Below are 16092 nucleotides of genomic sequence, written 5' to 3'. Positions count from 1 at the left end.
GTGTGAGGCTCTGTTGCTAACTTAAAATTAGGTTTGCTCTAGCAGTAGAAGGCATTATGCACTGACTTCAACTGGATTTACAAATAAGGATTAAAAACTTTTTTTCGCATAACTGAATGTTCAGAGATGTTGGGCTTGTTACATGTTCTAGCAGTGGCTCAGTTGTTTCATCAAAAAACCAGGGTTTTCTTTCTTCTTTCTGTTTTGAGGTCAGCTTTGGCTTCCTCTGGCCAGCAGGCTGTGCTCAGGATTGTTGGCCAGTGTCCCATAGCAGCTGGGGCTGCTTGCATGCTTTTATTCTCTTTAGGGTGAATGGGAATAACTCCTTCTCCCCCAACAGGCTGTGAGCTCTTTCCTTCATTCTGATTGGACACATCCGGGTTACCTGCCACTCCCGGACTAGTAACAGACCCCAGAAGAATGGCAGGAGCAGATCGGCTTAGGAAGATCAGGTCCCCCCTTTCTGGGTCTGGGGTCACTTGTTGAGGAATGTAGGAAACAATTCAAAAGAGCTGAGGCACCACTGGAGAGAGGGTTGCATTAGGGAGGAGACGATTGGTGTCCATACTCAGATCTTCTAGTTTATCAAAACAAGCAAGAAACCTGAATCTCAAATGAAATGTCCCAATTTTTAAATAAAGGCAACTAATTTAATTTTTTTTCTAAAAACCCATGTTGGCTAAAAATATGCAGCTCAACAAAAGCATGCTTGGGCAACAACATCTGCAGGTGGTCCGTGGGTCTCCAGTTTGGGGTTTCTGGGGAAGTAGAATGAATAAAGCGATGAGCAGAGGGACTCCATCAGAGAGATGATTGGGATGGTCAAGAACTCTTGGTGTCTTTTTTCTTCCATCATGTGACTGCCTGGGAATAACACATGGATTAGATTTCAGTGGGTCTAAACAGCACCTCGGAGACCTTTGAAAGGTCAAGAACTTTAAGAACTTAACTTATTCTCTAAAAAGAACTTGGATGCTAGGAAAAGTCAAGATGAATGTTCACTGAAAGTAAAATCCAGCTTTTTTTCCCCCTTCGGAAAATTCTGAATGTTCGCAGAAGCATGGATCAGCTGAGGAAAGCTACAGGTTTTTTGTTCCAAAAATGCTTTGTTGCTAATTAAAATTAGTCTAATTTTGAAATGATCACATCATTAAAGAGTATTTCAACTGATATTGATTTGATGATACCTACAAACATCTTAGAATAAAGAGGCTGGTATTTTAACATTATAAGGTGCTCTGATTAAACCTAGATATGTGCAACTGATGATAGGAGCTTCTGGTACCTCTTCATTCATTTTTTTTCCTGCATGAAATAATTATGAATGCCTTACTCCATGCAATCCGCGTTTATTTTATTTTTTCCAGGAATGGGGGATGGCTGAATAAAGTGCTGTTTCTTTGCTTGTCTATGCTCTAGCAATATCTTAATTAAGTCTAGAGTCAAGATGAAATATGTGTCCAAAGTATGTTCCTAATCCTTTCAAACTTGCAGTTTTGATGTGTGATCCTGGGCCAACTCTTTAGAATGGTGTCTATTATGTCAATAAATCTTCTGAGACATGTCAGCCAGGACGTTGACACCTTTGGTAGAAGGGAGGGCTGGCTTTCAGAGAGGCTGGAGACTGGGGAACAATCTCAGAAAGGTTGCTCTTTATTCCCTGGGGCAGGCCCTTTTCCCCACTGCCTGCTCAGCATAAATATTTTGTTCATTCCTGCCTCCATCTTTTTACTCGAATGTCAGGTCAACCCTCTACTCTCAGCCTGTCCAAATTCTCATCATCTGCTGAGGTCTACCCTGCACTCCCCTTTCAGGGTTCAAGTCCACCTGTATCTTTTCCTTCTTTGTCACTTGCAGAAGTTACCAACGATGTCAACCATTTTGACACTGAGTCAAATTACTTCATCAGATTTGTACCTTAGTTCATTCATTTAACACATATTCACAAAGCTCATTCTCCATGAGAGGTGCTGTTTGTGTGAGCGTGGTGAGAAAAACAGGTAAGATCTCTGTTCTCAGGTTGTTTACATTTTTGGACTGTGACAGGCAATAAACAGCTAAGCAAATACATAATTTCAGATTGTAAAATATCCCACACAGGAAAAGAAAAGGGCAGCATGACAGAAAGATCCGCCATGAGGAGCTAAGTGACGGGAACAGGCTGGCCTCTTGGGAGGATGGTTTTCAGGCTAAAACCTAAGGACAAGAAGGGAGGAACAGCCCAGGAAGCTTACCGTGCTGCCTGGAATCCACACATGGGCTCATCTACTGTCCCCACCTCCTGGATCGAGAGACTGAGAGAGCCAGGTAAGATATACCTCCCTTACAGCTGAGATGGGATACACCTATTTCCACAGATTCTTTGGGTGCTGGCACCAAGCGGTATCCAGCAGACATTTACAGAACTTACCTGAAGAAGAAAAGGATCCAAAGTCTCTTCTACTTCCTAAAAAGAAACAAGACAAGAGCAGTTTGGGATAACTATCCCTAAGTGAGGAAACCTCAGTGCTAGGAGTTACTATTATCTTAAACTTCACATCACCAGTATTTCACAAGTTCTGAGATGCAAAACCGTGGTAGGTTCTTCACAATCTATTGGGAACAAAGGAAAACCTCTAAGCTTCTTCTCTGCCATGAGTTTCTTCATCTTTCCCTCCATGCCCTTCCAGAACATTCCTGAGGGTCCCAGCCTCAAGCCCATCATGAGGCTCTGACACAGTGTCAGGTTGAGACCTAGTTGGCTTGTGATGTGATTATTTGGGCCACATCCCATTTTCCTGTTAGACCATGCCACTCCTGGACAATCTTGCTTGATTCCTCCTGTGTGCACGAGGGGTACAGAAAGGGCAGGTTGTGGGGTGTGTTTGCTGAACAGGTTAGCACATCCGGTTGGCAGAGATTGTCAGGTGGCCCTGATTCAGGGAGTCCATGGCCTGAGCACTAGAGTCAGAATGACAAGTGGCAACTTGTCAGGGCAACTTGCAAAGAAATTGTGCAACTTGCTAAGGGTAAGGAAGTGTCCAGTGCATGATCACAGAGAGCGACTGGGCTTCTCCTGTTTTGGGTGGATCTGATGAGGAAAGTCAGGGCTTCTAGGAGTTGGCCATGACCTGGGGACTTAGCAGAATGTTGCTGAAAATTTCATATCTGCCAATGTGAACTCAGATCTGACACCTATTAAATACCAGGCCAGAACTTTGGTTCTCAGCTTTTGGGATCCAGATGACCATGAAAGTCAGCATTCATATTCTCCTACCTTCTGAGCTGGTGGCAAGGATGCTGTCAACCACAACAGGCAGCGAGCCCTGAGAATGCCTCCCTGTGTCCTCTCTCTGGGGGCAGCCCATGACTTCCCTCATTTCCTTCTGCCACTGTTGGGGAGAAGACACTGTCAGCTTCTTAGGGCACCTTAGAGGCATTATGTCTCAAGCTCCTTCCCCCGTTGCTGGTGACACATCGTGGCGAAGGGGCCAAGGGGACTGCTCTCCTATCAGCAGCATTGCGAAGATCAGGTTCATCTTCTATCAACTTAAAGGAATTATCAGAACAACTCCAGCCACAACCATTTCCATCTGAACGTATTTGCAGTGATTCCAAAATAGAAGACATATTTACACAATGAGACTTCTCATTGCTTGGAATTCTCTTTATCTCCAAACATCCCAGGAAGTCACCATGTGACTGTCAACTTTACTGTCCTCCACGAGTTTCTTTGACACACTGTCCCAAGTTTCTCTGCCTCCTTGAAGGAGGAGTTCTGAATGAATGTCAGGTACTATTTTGGCTGTTAATTTTAATGAGTTTATTGTTATGTTGAGTTTTTTACAGAGCGTTTTATGTTCTTACTGTTTTTATGAGTTCCAATGGAAGAAATACCCAAAGTGAATATGTTAAGGTGCCCAGTGCACCATCTGGCACTTTGTGAAGGCTCACTGAGTGGAAGTTCAATTTAGCTCCAACCCCAGTCAGTGACTGTGCTGAAACCTCCTCCAAGCTGTAACTCCAGGCCAGTGACAGGCCGCCGAAAGGCTGTCTTTCCTAGGAGAGGGGGCGGCTGCCAGCCATGGAGCCGGGGCCAGGGGCTGTATGGAGATGACCCGGATGCTTCTCTTTCTCAGGGTGGAGGTTTCTGAAGGGCAGGCCTGTTGGCTCCACCGAGGAGAGGAGGCCTAACAGGAGAAGACAAAAGATGAATGAGAAAGAAATTCTTCTGGCTGGAGAACATGGTGTGCACCAACATGTGGAGGTGTGTTTCATCCTGCTTATCCACCTGCTGGGGACGAGTGTCTGCTTAGGAGGATGCCTGATCTGGTTCTAAGTGTTCTTGTAAGTCTTAGTGAACTGCTGGACTCTGGACAGCTGCCTTCCCTCAGAGAAGCTATGAAACTGTGGTACAGACCATACAATATGGATCATCCCAGCCTCAGGACCAAGACTCAGTGAGATAAACCCAGGAGTAATCAGCTCAAGCCCAATCCTTTGGATACTACCAGTCCAGTGTGCATTGAGCCCTTCAACTTTTAAGTGCTAGTGTCTGCATTGCTGTGCTTCAGGGGTTTTTGTTCCACAAGAACTGAAACCCACTCTGCCTACACATAGCAGGTGGGAAACCCCAGGGAATGCACACCCCCAGCAGCAGCCGCCAACCACTGACCGCTGACAGTGGGCTGTGATTGCACCAGGCCCTCCCCACTCAGGAGGGCTTTCCCAGATCTCCATGGCTTTTGGCACCATCATGGTAGCTGTCTTGATGAATCAACCTTTGTTGGCTGAACTTTCTTTACCATCCACCTACCAGTATACCCCATGGTCAAATCTTTGTAGGGTCAGCCTCTGGGGGAACCCAAACTTAGACACCCACACCATTCTTGGCAATGTCAGTCAAGCACCTGGTGGGCACTTTGCTGGACCTTAATTCTTTCATTCACCCACTCATGAGCTCAGATCCACTCTCCCTCATCTCGGCCCTTAGTGGTCTTGGCAATGAAATTGGGTAAGAAGATAAGCCCTTTCCCACAGGGAGAAAGAAACTTAAGAAGGAGAGGATAGTGATTTCAGGGAGTGGGTTTATAGAGGGAACTTGTACTTTAAGTAAACAGATCAAGAAGGGCTCCTGTCAGGAGAGATGAAGAACAGGATTTTGAAAGATTGGCAGAAGCAGGAAAAGTAAAATAGGAGGAGTGAAATCACAGCTGGGAATGTCCTGGGACTGAATAGAGAACTACAAGTAGGTGGTCTTGGCTGGAATGCATCAAGGATGTAGGAAGGGGATGACTGGGAAAGGAGGTGGGAAAGGAAGGCTCAGAGGATCCCAGAGGGTGCTGTGCCCTACACGGTACTCATGGGGGAACTTGAAGCAGGCATAAAGCATGGATCAGTGCACTTATCTAAGGAGACACATGGAAATAAGCCCTCCCCAGTGAAGCTTAAGACCCAAACCACTCACAAGTTTAGGGACATAAAGAAGAAAAAATAAAAGATAAGAAATGAGCTTGACGTGTCAATTCTGATGGTAACAATGATTGAAACATCGATAAATACTTGAGTAGAAATATGAAATTTGGAGGGAAAATAAAATGAAGGCAGCGTGGACCACTCACACCCATGGTGATGTCAGCAGGCCGCAAGTCTTGAGTCCCAGCTAGGCCACCGCCGGGTACCCTACACCTTGTCTCGATCCTCCCACAAGTCTGTGTTCAGATGTTAATGTCACAAGACTGGACGCCATTCCACTCCACTTGTTTAGCATGTTTCAAAATATCCAGTTCCATGACTGTCAGGAAGACATGGTCCCGAGTCTACTGTTTTATCTTGGAAGAGCAAAGAAACAATGTAAGGTAGAAATGAGGGCAAAAGCAAATTGTTCTTTCAAGTATTTGTCCCCACGTCCTTCCTTACGTGACTACCTGGAGACTGCATACAGGAAATAACTTAAACTGGTGCAAGGCTCAGCCTATCTAGTATGTGGCCTCTATAGATCCCAGCAATAACTTCTGGGGGTGGCAACCCACTGTACTGGACAGGGATCAGTGTTGGGGTCAGAGGCTATTTTTTTGTCAAAATATTTTTTGAACTTCTTATTGAAGTGTAATATGCATAAAAAAGTGTACACAAATCATAAGCATATAGCTCTATATTTAAAGAAAAAAACACATACATAATCAGCACACAAGTCAAGAAACACTACTAACAGTATTCCCAGAAGTCTCAGAACAGCCCACCCCAGTGGCTCACCCAGGTGGTGTACCCTGGCTTCTTGGATTAGTTATCTATTACCTAAAACAATTGATATATGTGAATTATCTCTCACAGTTTCTACTCGTCAGGAATTTGGAACCAGCTTGGCTGAGTGGCTGTGAGCTGGGGTCTTTCATGAGGTCACAGTCAAGGTATCAGCCAGGGCTGCAGTCGCATGAAGGCTGGAGAATCTGCGCTCATGTGGGTGGCTCTCTGGTGTTGGCAAGTTGTAAGAGGCCTTCCTTTCTTCCCGCATGGGCCTCCTTACAGGCTGCTCACAGGGAGGCAGCCAAATTCCTCCAGGGAGTCAGGTAAAAAGCCATCCTTTTTTTTGGCCTGCTTTGGAAGTAAGAGGCCATCACTTCCAGCCATATTCATTTTGTTGGGAATGAGTCTCTGAATCCAGCCCATATTCAAGGAGAAATAATTAGGCTCCATCGTCTGAAGTAGGGAATGTCAAAAATTATGCAGAAATATTTTAAACCACCACAATTTGTAACAATACCAATGAACTTTATCTGTTTTTAATTTATGGACACATGCTATCTCATATAGTATGTTCTCCTGTATCTGATTTCATCCATGTAATTGCATGCAGTTGTAGTTTACTCATTTTCATTGCCATCTCAGATCCCATGGTGTAACTAAGTGTCTGTTCAACTGTAGACAGACAGTGACTACCAGAAATAGCACTGCTATGAAGAAGATTACTATTTAATTTAGGTTTTATGGCCTGTTTCTTGATTTAAGGGTGGCTCCTGCCTTCTGGCCTGTGGGAAGCCATCACACAATGGCCTTCTCCAAAAGATGTCCAGGAAATGTGTCACTCCCCAAGGAAAAGTTCCAGGTCCTACACCGGCCAAAGTTGAGGTTTGGTACCAGAAGTTTTAGCCACTGGGCCATTTGACAACATTGTCTTCTTTTTCTTTTCCCCTCTCCCCACAGAATATAATGAGAGGTTGATTAGTATTAGTTACAGCATAAAGAGTTAGCTGAAAGCCCTTACATGCAATCTTTGAGAGGCTGCAGCAAACCAGAATCCATTAGAAACCAGTGCCTTTCTCTGACTCATCCTCCTATCTTAGAAGAGGTGAAGAGATGACAGAATGGGCGTATTTGTCAGTGAACCATCCAGTAGGAGCAGGGTGACTGGACAGAAGGATATGGGATTGCTTCGCGGTGCCACCTGGCTGAGGAGGAAGTCTCATGAGGTTGCCAAGTGCAGCCATCCCTGAAGTGTGTGACTCAGCCTGGAGACAGACAGGAAGGTGGTCCCAGCTCCGGAGAAGTCCCTCCCGGTGGGCAGGAAGACAGGGGGCATCATTCCTACCTTTGGGAGCTCTTTCTTTCTCCCAGAAAACCACTCCACGGACCTGCACTTTTCACCTTTATCACTCATTTCTTTCCCCATCACACATACATTCGTCTAAGCTTTCAGTGTGGAGGTAGTCAGATGCTGTCTGTACTCCAGCCTTGTCTTTCTTCTTGCACACAGGACCCATGTCCACAGGCAGGAGCCTGCACTTTGATGCCTGGAAGATTCCTACGGCCCCCAGAGCCATTTGGGAGTCAGTGTGCTGCCCGTCCAGGGAGGCATTCTCAGCCAAGGACTGCCAGGAGCTGATACATGAACACTTCAGTCACCCTGTCCCTCTTATGAGAAGCTGGGAGGTGTGTGCTCAACCCTGGCTTCATCAGTGCAGAACAGTTCCCCAGTGAGAGTAAGCTTTAGTCGCCCACAGTGAAGCTTCCCTTTCTTTCGGTGGACAGACAATAAACAAGCAAAGATAGGCAAAATGATGATGCATGAGGGAGCGACTCTGGACGGGGTGCACGTATAAGTCAGGGCTCTCCAGAGAAACAAAGCCAATAGGAAATGTGCAGATGTATAGAAGGAGGTTTATTGTGAGATGTTGGCTCACAATACTGTGGAGCAGGAGAAGTCCCATGACCTGCTGATTGCATGGTGGAAGCTCAAGAAAGCTGGAGGTGCAGGTCGGGTTCAAGCCCAAAGTCCTGGGAAACCAGATAGCAGATGATGTAAGTCCTGTCTGACCCTGAAAGCCCAGGAACCAGGCCGGCCAGTGTCTGAGGGCAGGAGCTAGATGCCCCAGCTCAGGGAACAAATTCTCCCTTCCTTTACCTTTTCATTCTACTAGGACTTTGAGTGGACTGGAACATGTCTGCCCACATGGTAAGGATGATCTTTTTAACTCAGCCTACTGATTCAAATGCCCATCTCTTCCAGAAACATCCTCACAGGCACACCTGGAAATGATGTTTTACCAGCTACCTGGGTACCCCTTAGTGCAGGCAAGTTGACACATAACATTAACTATCAAAGGCTACTTGTGACTGGGGAGCCATGGAGAACCTCTCTGAACCATTCAGTTCTGAGGCACCTGGCCAGGCCTGGTCTCTGTGGGGTCCTTCCTCATGAAAGCATGGCTGGCCGCTGGTCCTTCCTTCCACTGCTGGTCCCTGGCCTAGGGGCTATAGTCACCACGGGATGTCTTCTTTCTCAGCGGAGACCCAGCCAAGCTAAGAACTCAGAGGCCAAGTGGGATTGATCCTATCCTGTCATTGCAGCCTCAGATTTGGGTTATTGTAAGTCCTGGGTCTCATTTGGCCATAGCAGTATTCTAAAAGATGGACTCAATTGTTACAAGACATGAATCACAGAACTGGTGAATTAGGGAAGATTAAGGGCTAACATTTATCAAATAATTGCTGTATGTCAGACTCTACCAGGGACTTTAAAATATATTGTCTCATTGAATCCCCCAGTAACTCTTTGGGGCAAGCATTTTTATCCCCAGTTTTGGAAAAGGCAACTGAGGTCAGAGGGCTGAGTGATTTCTTTAAGGAGTCAGAGCTAACACAGAGCCAGGATTTAGGCTTCAGGGTGCAGGGCCCCAAACCCATGTAGTGGTTCCATATCACACTGAGTGCACGTAGACCCAAGCACAGTCTCTTTTGAGGTTTCTTTACTTTTATCCTCATGGCCACATTGGGTCAGTCTTACTGTTGAAGCCCTTATTATGCCTTATTCTTCCAGGAAGCCTTCTAGGATGACCAATGTTAGAGCTGGAAGCCAAGGTCTGGTGCTCCTGGCCTGCTTCTGGGGAGCCTCAGCTGGAAGGCAGCATGCCATCAGAATGTCACTGGCCACCGCCTCTCATCTGGATGTGCAGAAGGGCTGCTTAGGAAAGGACTCGAAGCTGGCTGGCTTGTGCTGGCCTCTGCTCAGTGCCTCTGGCTGAGCATCCCTACAGATTCTATAGTGATGGAGACAATTATGATGATTACTGTTTGCCAGACATTTTTTGGTGGCCTATGTTCAGGGCTCAGGATTTCCTATCTACTCTTTTATGTACTTCCTTGTCTATAAAATTGATGTTCCAATGATTGCTCTACAGGGAAATTGGAGAACCAAATGAAACGGGTTCCCAAAAACAAACCCCGTATGAAGCCCCATGGAAAACCCATCAGGACAACAGATATGTGCTGATCACAGGCAGATAAAGAATTACAAATGACCCTGACACATAATGCCTCCTACAACCTGTTGCTTCACAACTAAGTCTATTGTAACACATTTGTTTTCTAATGAGGACACTGACAGGGGTAAAATCATCATCCGGAATCAATAGTCTTTCTGATGATGCAGAGGGCTGGGTCTTGGCATGGCAGTAGAGAACTGTAGACTTGTTTTAAAATTCCCTCTGTAATTCCTTAGGAAATGTTCAGCCGAGCTTGCTCCCTTTGAATTCATCTGAGCCTGACTTCAGTCAGCTTATGCAATTTCCAAAGTTACTGTCAAACCCTCACTTCTTGAATTAGTTAGTTATCTAGTTGTTTTGGCAGAGGAAACCCCATATTATGTAGGATCTCACCCACCTCTCCCAAATCAATTCAATAAACAATCACTGCAGCCCTGCAGACTTGCCCAGCATAGAAGGGGCATGGAAGAGGACGCTGGCACTCTTGCTGTTGGGAAACAGTCATGCACCCTCTCTTGGCTACACAGCAGAGTGGCATGTTTGTCGGCAGCTCTGTCCCTCCCACACTCCAAGGGTCAGGGAAGAGGCTGCTGGGGGAGCCACAGAGCACAGAACTGTGACCTGCAGGACAGCATTTGAGCAAGAGACTGAGCACATTTCACTTTCCCTCTGTAGCTGGAAGGTCAGTGTGGGCCAGTTCACTGGGTCTAAATATCTTAAAAGAAGACTGGGATTTATTGGGAGAATCATAGGAAAGCTGAAGACTGCAAGAAGGACAGGAAGACTTGGGTTCCAAGTGACAGGAAATACTAGGCAGGTGCTTCAGGGAACTGCTGTCTTGAGATGAACACCAAGCGTTGTCCATAGAGAACAGAGAGCAAGATGGAGAAAGAGAGAGGGAGAGAAGATGTAATGGTGCCCAGCTCTCGGCTAGGGGAAAAGCAGGGCCCTTTGGCTGGCAAGCACTCCAAGACTGAGTGCAGTGCCACAAAGGGACATCCTCAAGGTGCAGGTCTTCTTTCCTTAGAAGATGGAGATGAGGACACCAAGTGGGCAAAGCCTCAGACACCTGCTCCAGGGCCTGAGTGTCCAGGGTGTAGCTTCCCACTTGAGAGAGAACGTAGCAGAAGGGTCTGGATTTTCTCTGATGACCAAATCAGCAAGGTGATTACATGCAACAAGTTCCTTATATCAGTTCAAAAACCTTCCTCTCAGTTTGTTGAATAGGAGAAAGAAAAAAAGAGGGGAAATGAGATGGGTTGCTTGGGCCCTGAGACCGCAGACACGAAAGGAGCGACTGCCTAAGTCTGGCCTAAGTCCTGCCTTTGGACTCAAGCATCAGGTGAGGTCTGCCTCACTGTGGTCGTAGTGACATGGCAGAAAGGGAGCTTTGGGGTCAGACAAAGATAGATTCAAACCTCAGCCCTGCATCCTAGTCAACTGTGTGACCTTGGACAGATTGCCTGCCCTTCCTCGTCTATAAAATTGATGTTCCAATGATTGCTCTACAGGGGAATTGGAGAACCATACGAAACTGGGTTCCCAAAAACAAAACGCGTGTGAAGCCCCATGGAAAACCCATCAGGACAACAGATATGTGCTGATCACAGGCAGATAAAGCATCACAAATGACCCTGACACATAAGAAAGGTGCTCAAGTTCACTCATAACAAGAGAAATATGAATTAGAGCTATTGATATTACCAATTTTGAGCCATGAGATTGGGAAAACCTAATACTCACTGTTGGAGCAATTGTGACAAGACAGCCATGGAAATTGCTAGTTCAGGGCAGATTAACACCACCTGTGGAGGGCAATACTTGAAACATAAACATTTCCAGGGAAGCAACGATCTCACTGCTGAGAATTTATCTTACAGACATACCTGCATAAACACAAAATGACATTATTTAGAAGGTTTCTCATAATAGGAAAACTTGTAATAATGAGAAACTTAAAACAATATACTTGTTTATAAATGTCTTCACTTACAAGGGACTGGTTTAAATAAATGCTGTCATAGTCACACAAGGGAAACAGTACGCATCCAGGAAAAGGAATGCAGAAGCTGTACTAAAATCACTAAATGACAGAAAGCAAAGTACAAAATAATATGCAGCACAGAAAACTGCTTCTTTTGGAAGAGAGGTGAGGAGGTCAAGAAGATATATCTGGACTTGCTTGCTTTGCCTGAAGAAACACTGGGAGGATAAACGAGCGACTAATACAAATGATTTCTGTAGGTAAAGGGGCTGGGATGGGAGTGAGACGTTGTGGGAGTACCTTTTTACAAAAATGTAAATATTTAGATTATGCTAATACATTATTCATTTAAACAGTTTACAAAAAAAAAAAAGTTTATTTCAGGAAAATAAACTTACAGACCTATGAAACTATACTGGAGTTACCAAAGAAGCCTTAATGAATGAGTTGACGTATATGCTCCTAAAGGGAAAGACTCCACATTCGAGTTGTCAGCTCTTCCCACATCAATTAGTTCAATACATTTTTAATCAACAGCTCAAGATGTATAATCTGATATGCATATGGAAAACAAAATGTTATAGGATTATTAAGAGAACTTTGGAAAAAAGATAATGGGGAGTTATGTTATCAAGATACACCATTAAATAAAGCAATAAAAGTGTATTTTAGATTGAGTAGTTATTGTGTGGTACTGCATAGGAAAAGACACCATATCAGTGAAAAAGAGCAGAGTCTGGATACTGACTCACGTATATGTGAAAAGTTACAGTGTTAGAAAAATAAAGCAAAATCTTTCATTAATAAAGCTAAATTCAAGTGAGTTAGAAGCCTACTCATTTTAAAATAACACTCTAAAAATATAAGGATAAAATGCAGAAAATGTTATATAGGCTTGGGTAAGTAAGCCCTTCCAAAGCAAGAGAGAAAACCCAGAAACAACAACAAAAACAAATAATCAGATTTTACTACATAGAAATGTAAAAACTTACCACAAATATAGTTACTTGTATTTACCAGTAATTTATCAGCAATACACAGGAATTAAAAATGAAAAAAATTATTTGAAATAGTATTACATTTCCACAGCCTAAGAAGGAATTTAATGAAAGGCATCTCAGACCCCTACACAGGAAAATACAAAATATTATTAAGAATAAAGTAAATTTACATAAAATGGGTCTATATAGTATGTTTATAGGTTGGAAGAATCAATATTTTAGCTATGACAATTCTCCCCAAATGATTTATATATGTAGTGTGCAATCCCAATAAAAATACTGGGATATTTTGTCTTTAGGAAATTGACAAGCTGATTTACACTTTGATGAAAATGTAAAAGACTAAGAATAATCAGGACATGTCTTAAAAATAAGAAGGTGGGGAGATTGACTCTATTGGTTATTCAGTTATTATAAAGCTATAGCAATTAAGAGTGGTATTGGTTCAAGGATGGGCAAATAGGCCAGCACAACAGGAAAGAGGCCAGAGAGAAAGTCAGGTACATGTGGACACTTGATCCAAGACAAAGGGCACACCGCAGCAGGGAACTGATGTCCTTTTCAGGAAATACTGCCGGGTCAACTGGATAACAATATGCAGAGAAAACTTGACTCTCATCCTACCTCACACCAGCCATACCCAGGAATCAATTCCAGGCAGATTGTAAACCTAAATGTGTAGAGAAAACAATAAAGCTTCTAAAGAAGACATTGGAGAATATTCTTATAGCCTTAAGATAGAAAAGATTTCTTAAATAAGATACCAAAAGTACTACCATAAAAAAGATTGACAAATTGAACTACATTAAAATCAAAAGCTTTCATTCTTTAAAAGACATCATAAAGAGGGAAAAAGATAAATCACAGAGAGAATATATTTGCAACACAAATAACCGATAAACAAATTGTTGCCAGGATATATGAAGAAGTTCTGCAAATCAATACAAAATGACACACAATACAAGACAACAATAAATGCCGGTTATGAACTTACTGCCTCTGGGCTCCAAAGTTACCCTATTTCCCCCTACTTGGTAATATTAGAGTTAGAATTCTGCAAACCCCCTGTCTGCTTTGCTAGTGGGCTGTTTGTCAAGTTCTGCCAATAGGGGTCACTAAAAGGGACTCCAAGGAGGGAGGAAGAGGATCTTTTTTCTCCTAGATTTGCTCCTGTTGGTGGTGAGCTCAGCAGCTGGAGGGCAGTGGGTTCTTGCAGCATCCCCTTGACTACGCAAGGCTGTCCTTGTTCTGAGCTGGCCTCCACAAACTTCATCTTTACTGCAGAGGCACGTGGTGTGTTTCTGCAGCAACCACATTATCTCACAGAGCTGAATCTTGGCCTTTCGGGGCCTCTTTCTAAGCTGCACATTTCTTCCTTGTTCCCTCTTCTCTGGGCCCTGCAGCTGGGATTTGCTTTCTGTAGCCAGTAATAAGGTATACTTAGAGTTCTTTTCACCCTCAGATGTTAACCATCCCTTACTTAACAAATATTTACAATGCATTTTCTCTGTTCAGAGCACTGAGTGGACTGGCTCATTTTCAATAGAAAAATGAGAGAGACTCAAACAGGCATTTCATAATAGAAGATGTACAAATGGCAAATAAACATGAACAAGGGCTCTGCTTCATGACTCATCTGAGAAATGCAAAGTTAAACCAAATACAATACTACTATATATTCATTATAATGATTAAAGTTAAAAAGACTCACAATAGAAAGTGTTGGTGAAGAGGTGGAACAACCAAACTTTAACATTGCAAGTGGGTCCATAAAGTGCTACAGATACTTTGAAAAGTTGATGTTATCTATACTCTGACCCAGCAAGGCTATCCCTTAGCATATACCCAAGTGAAATGTGTATTAATAGACACCAAAAGATATGAACAAGAATCAATAGCAATGTTATTTATAAAAGCCAAATTCATGGAAGAAAAAACAGCCCAGATATCCATCAATCGTAGAATGGGTAGATAAAATAGAGTATACTTATTAAATGCAATCTAGACACCAATGAAAAAGAACAAACGACAGCTACCTGGGACAATGTGGGTGAATCTTACAAATATGGTACAGACCAACTGATAAAGTGTGAGACATAGAAACACACACAGTGTATACCTCTTTTATATAATTTTATAAAAGGAAAAACTCATCTTTTGATAGTAATTGTTGCTGTGAAATCATTACCTGTGAGTACAGGAAGAGCGTAGTGATTGGGAGGGTCAGAGAGGGACTTCCTGGGTATGCAAACAAACTAGCTCTTGACCAACGTTATGGTTACATGAATGTGTTCAGTTTGTGATGATTGGTTGGGCTCTACACTTAAGATGTATTTTTCTGCATTTGTGTTATTTGTCAGTTAGAGAATAAATTTAAAAAAGATAAAGAAGAAGTAGCAGGTTGAGATAAAATACTGTGTTTAAATTACCAAAAGTTTAATATCTAAATATAGAGTTTCTATACAAAACAAAAACAATAAGAAAAATTTGGCAAAGATTATAATAAAATAACTCAAATGCTATGTACAATTGTTCAATACCCAAAGCGAGAGTCCCTCAATGCACTAGAAGTCTGGGAAATATGCTCTCAAACACCAATGAACACCCATTTGAATGGGAAAGGAAAAAAATGCATAAAATATTGGTGAGGATGTGAGTGTATGAACATTTTATTATCAGCCATTGGTAGTACCTTTGTATAAATTGGTAGTACATGTTTAGAGAGTAATTTGGCATTATCTAGCAAAAAAAAATATGGCTAACCTTTGGCCCAACTTTTACTTTTAAAAATCTTGAAATAAGAGTCATACATGTTTAAATTGATGTAAGTAAAACTTTATGTTCACTATAGCATTGTTTGTAATATGAAAGAAATGGTAAGTTAAATGCCTATTAATCCAAAGAAAATCAAGTATATTCATACCATGGAATATTATACGCCTGTTAGAAAGAATAACAGCTCCATTTGACTTGACATGACAAAAATCTGCCATGATGCTCACCCAAAAATAAACCCTCAAATCAGTGCATTGAAAGTTATGACATAGTATAAAAGAAAGGCAGAGAGTATATCTGTAAAGGGTGGCTCTCAAGATTTACTCTACACACATATATACTACTTAAATATCTTACCAAAATATTTCAACTGGCCCCAGTAAAGCATTAATTTAAAAAATATGAATCTAAAATAGCTACCATGAGCCTTGAGTTCTTGCTGGAGGTGGCTAACCTCTACCTCCTCATACGTTTGAGACAAACAGGATTATTTTTGTAGGGGAGGGAAAGAAGGAGCAGTAATTCCTATCAAAGGAGGACATTCCTTAGCTCTGAGCTAGTTCACTTGGCCTAACTCGTGGTCTTCAGTACC

At 43.0% G+C, this 16092-nt stretch overlaps 1 protein-coding gene across 4 annotated transcripts in view; it reads left to right on the top strand.

Moving 5' to 3' along the window:
- The window catches only part of LOC118972992 (uncharacterized), an 81754-nt gene extending 69305 nt beyond the window's left edge, over nt 1-12449 (top strand). For 2 of the 4 annotated variants that reach the window (XR_012126752.1, XR_012126757.1), the window contains 2 exons: nt 2101-2307; nt 4119-5490. The gene's annotated coding sequence lies outside the window, so the exon portion shown is untranslated. Of the gene's footprint in view, nt 1-2100; nt 2308-4118; nt 5491-7732; nt 7909-9295 lie in introns of those variants that run through there. The other 2 variants (XR_005062176.2, XR_005062173.2) reach the window with 2 other exon arrangements.
- Nucleotides 12450-16092: the final 3643 nt, after the last annotated feature.

Source organism: Manis javanica, chromosome 17 (assembly GCF_040802235.1).
Source record: "Manis javanica isolate MJ-LG chromosome 17, MJ_LKY, whole genome shotgun sequence".
In the NCBI taxonomy this organism is placed as follows: Eukaryota; Metazoa; Chordata; class Mammalia; order Pholidota; family Manidae; genus Manis; species Manis javanica.
This window is presented reverse-complemented; position numbering and strand designations above follow the sequence as displayed.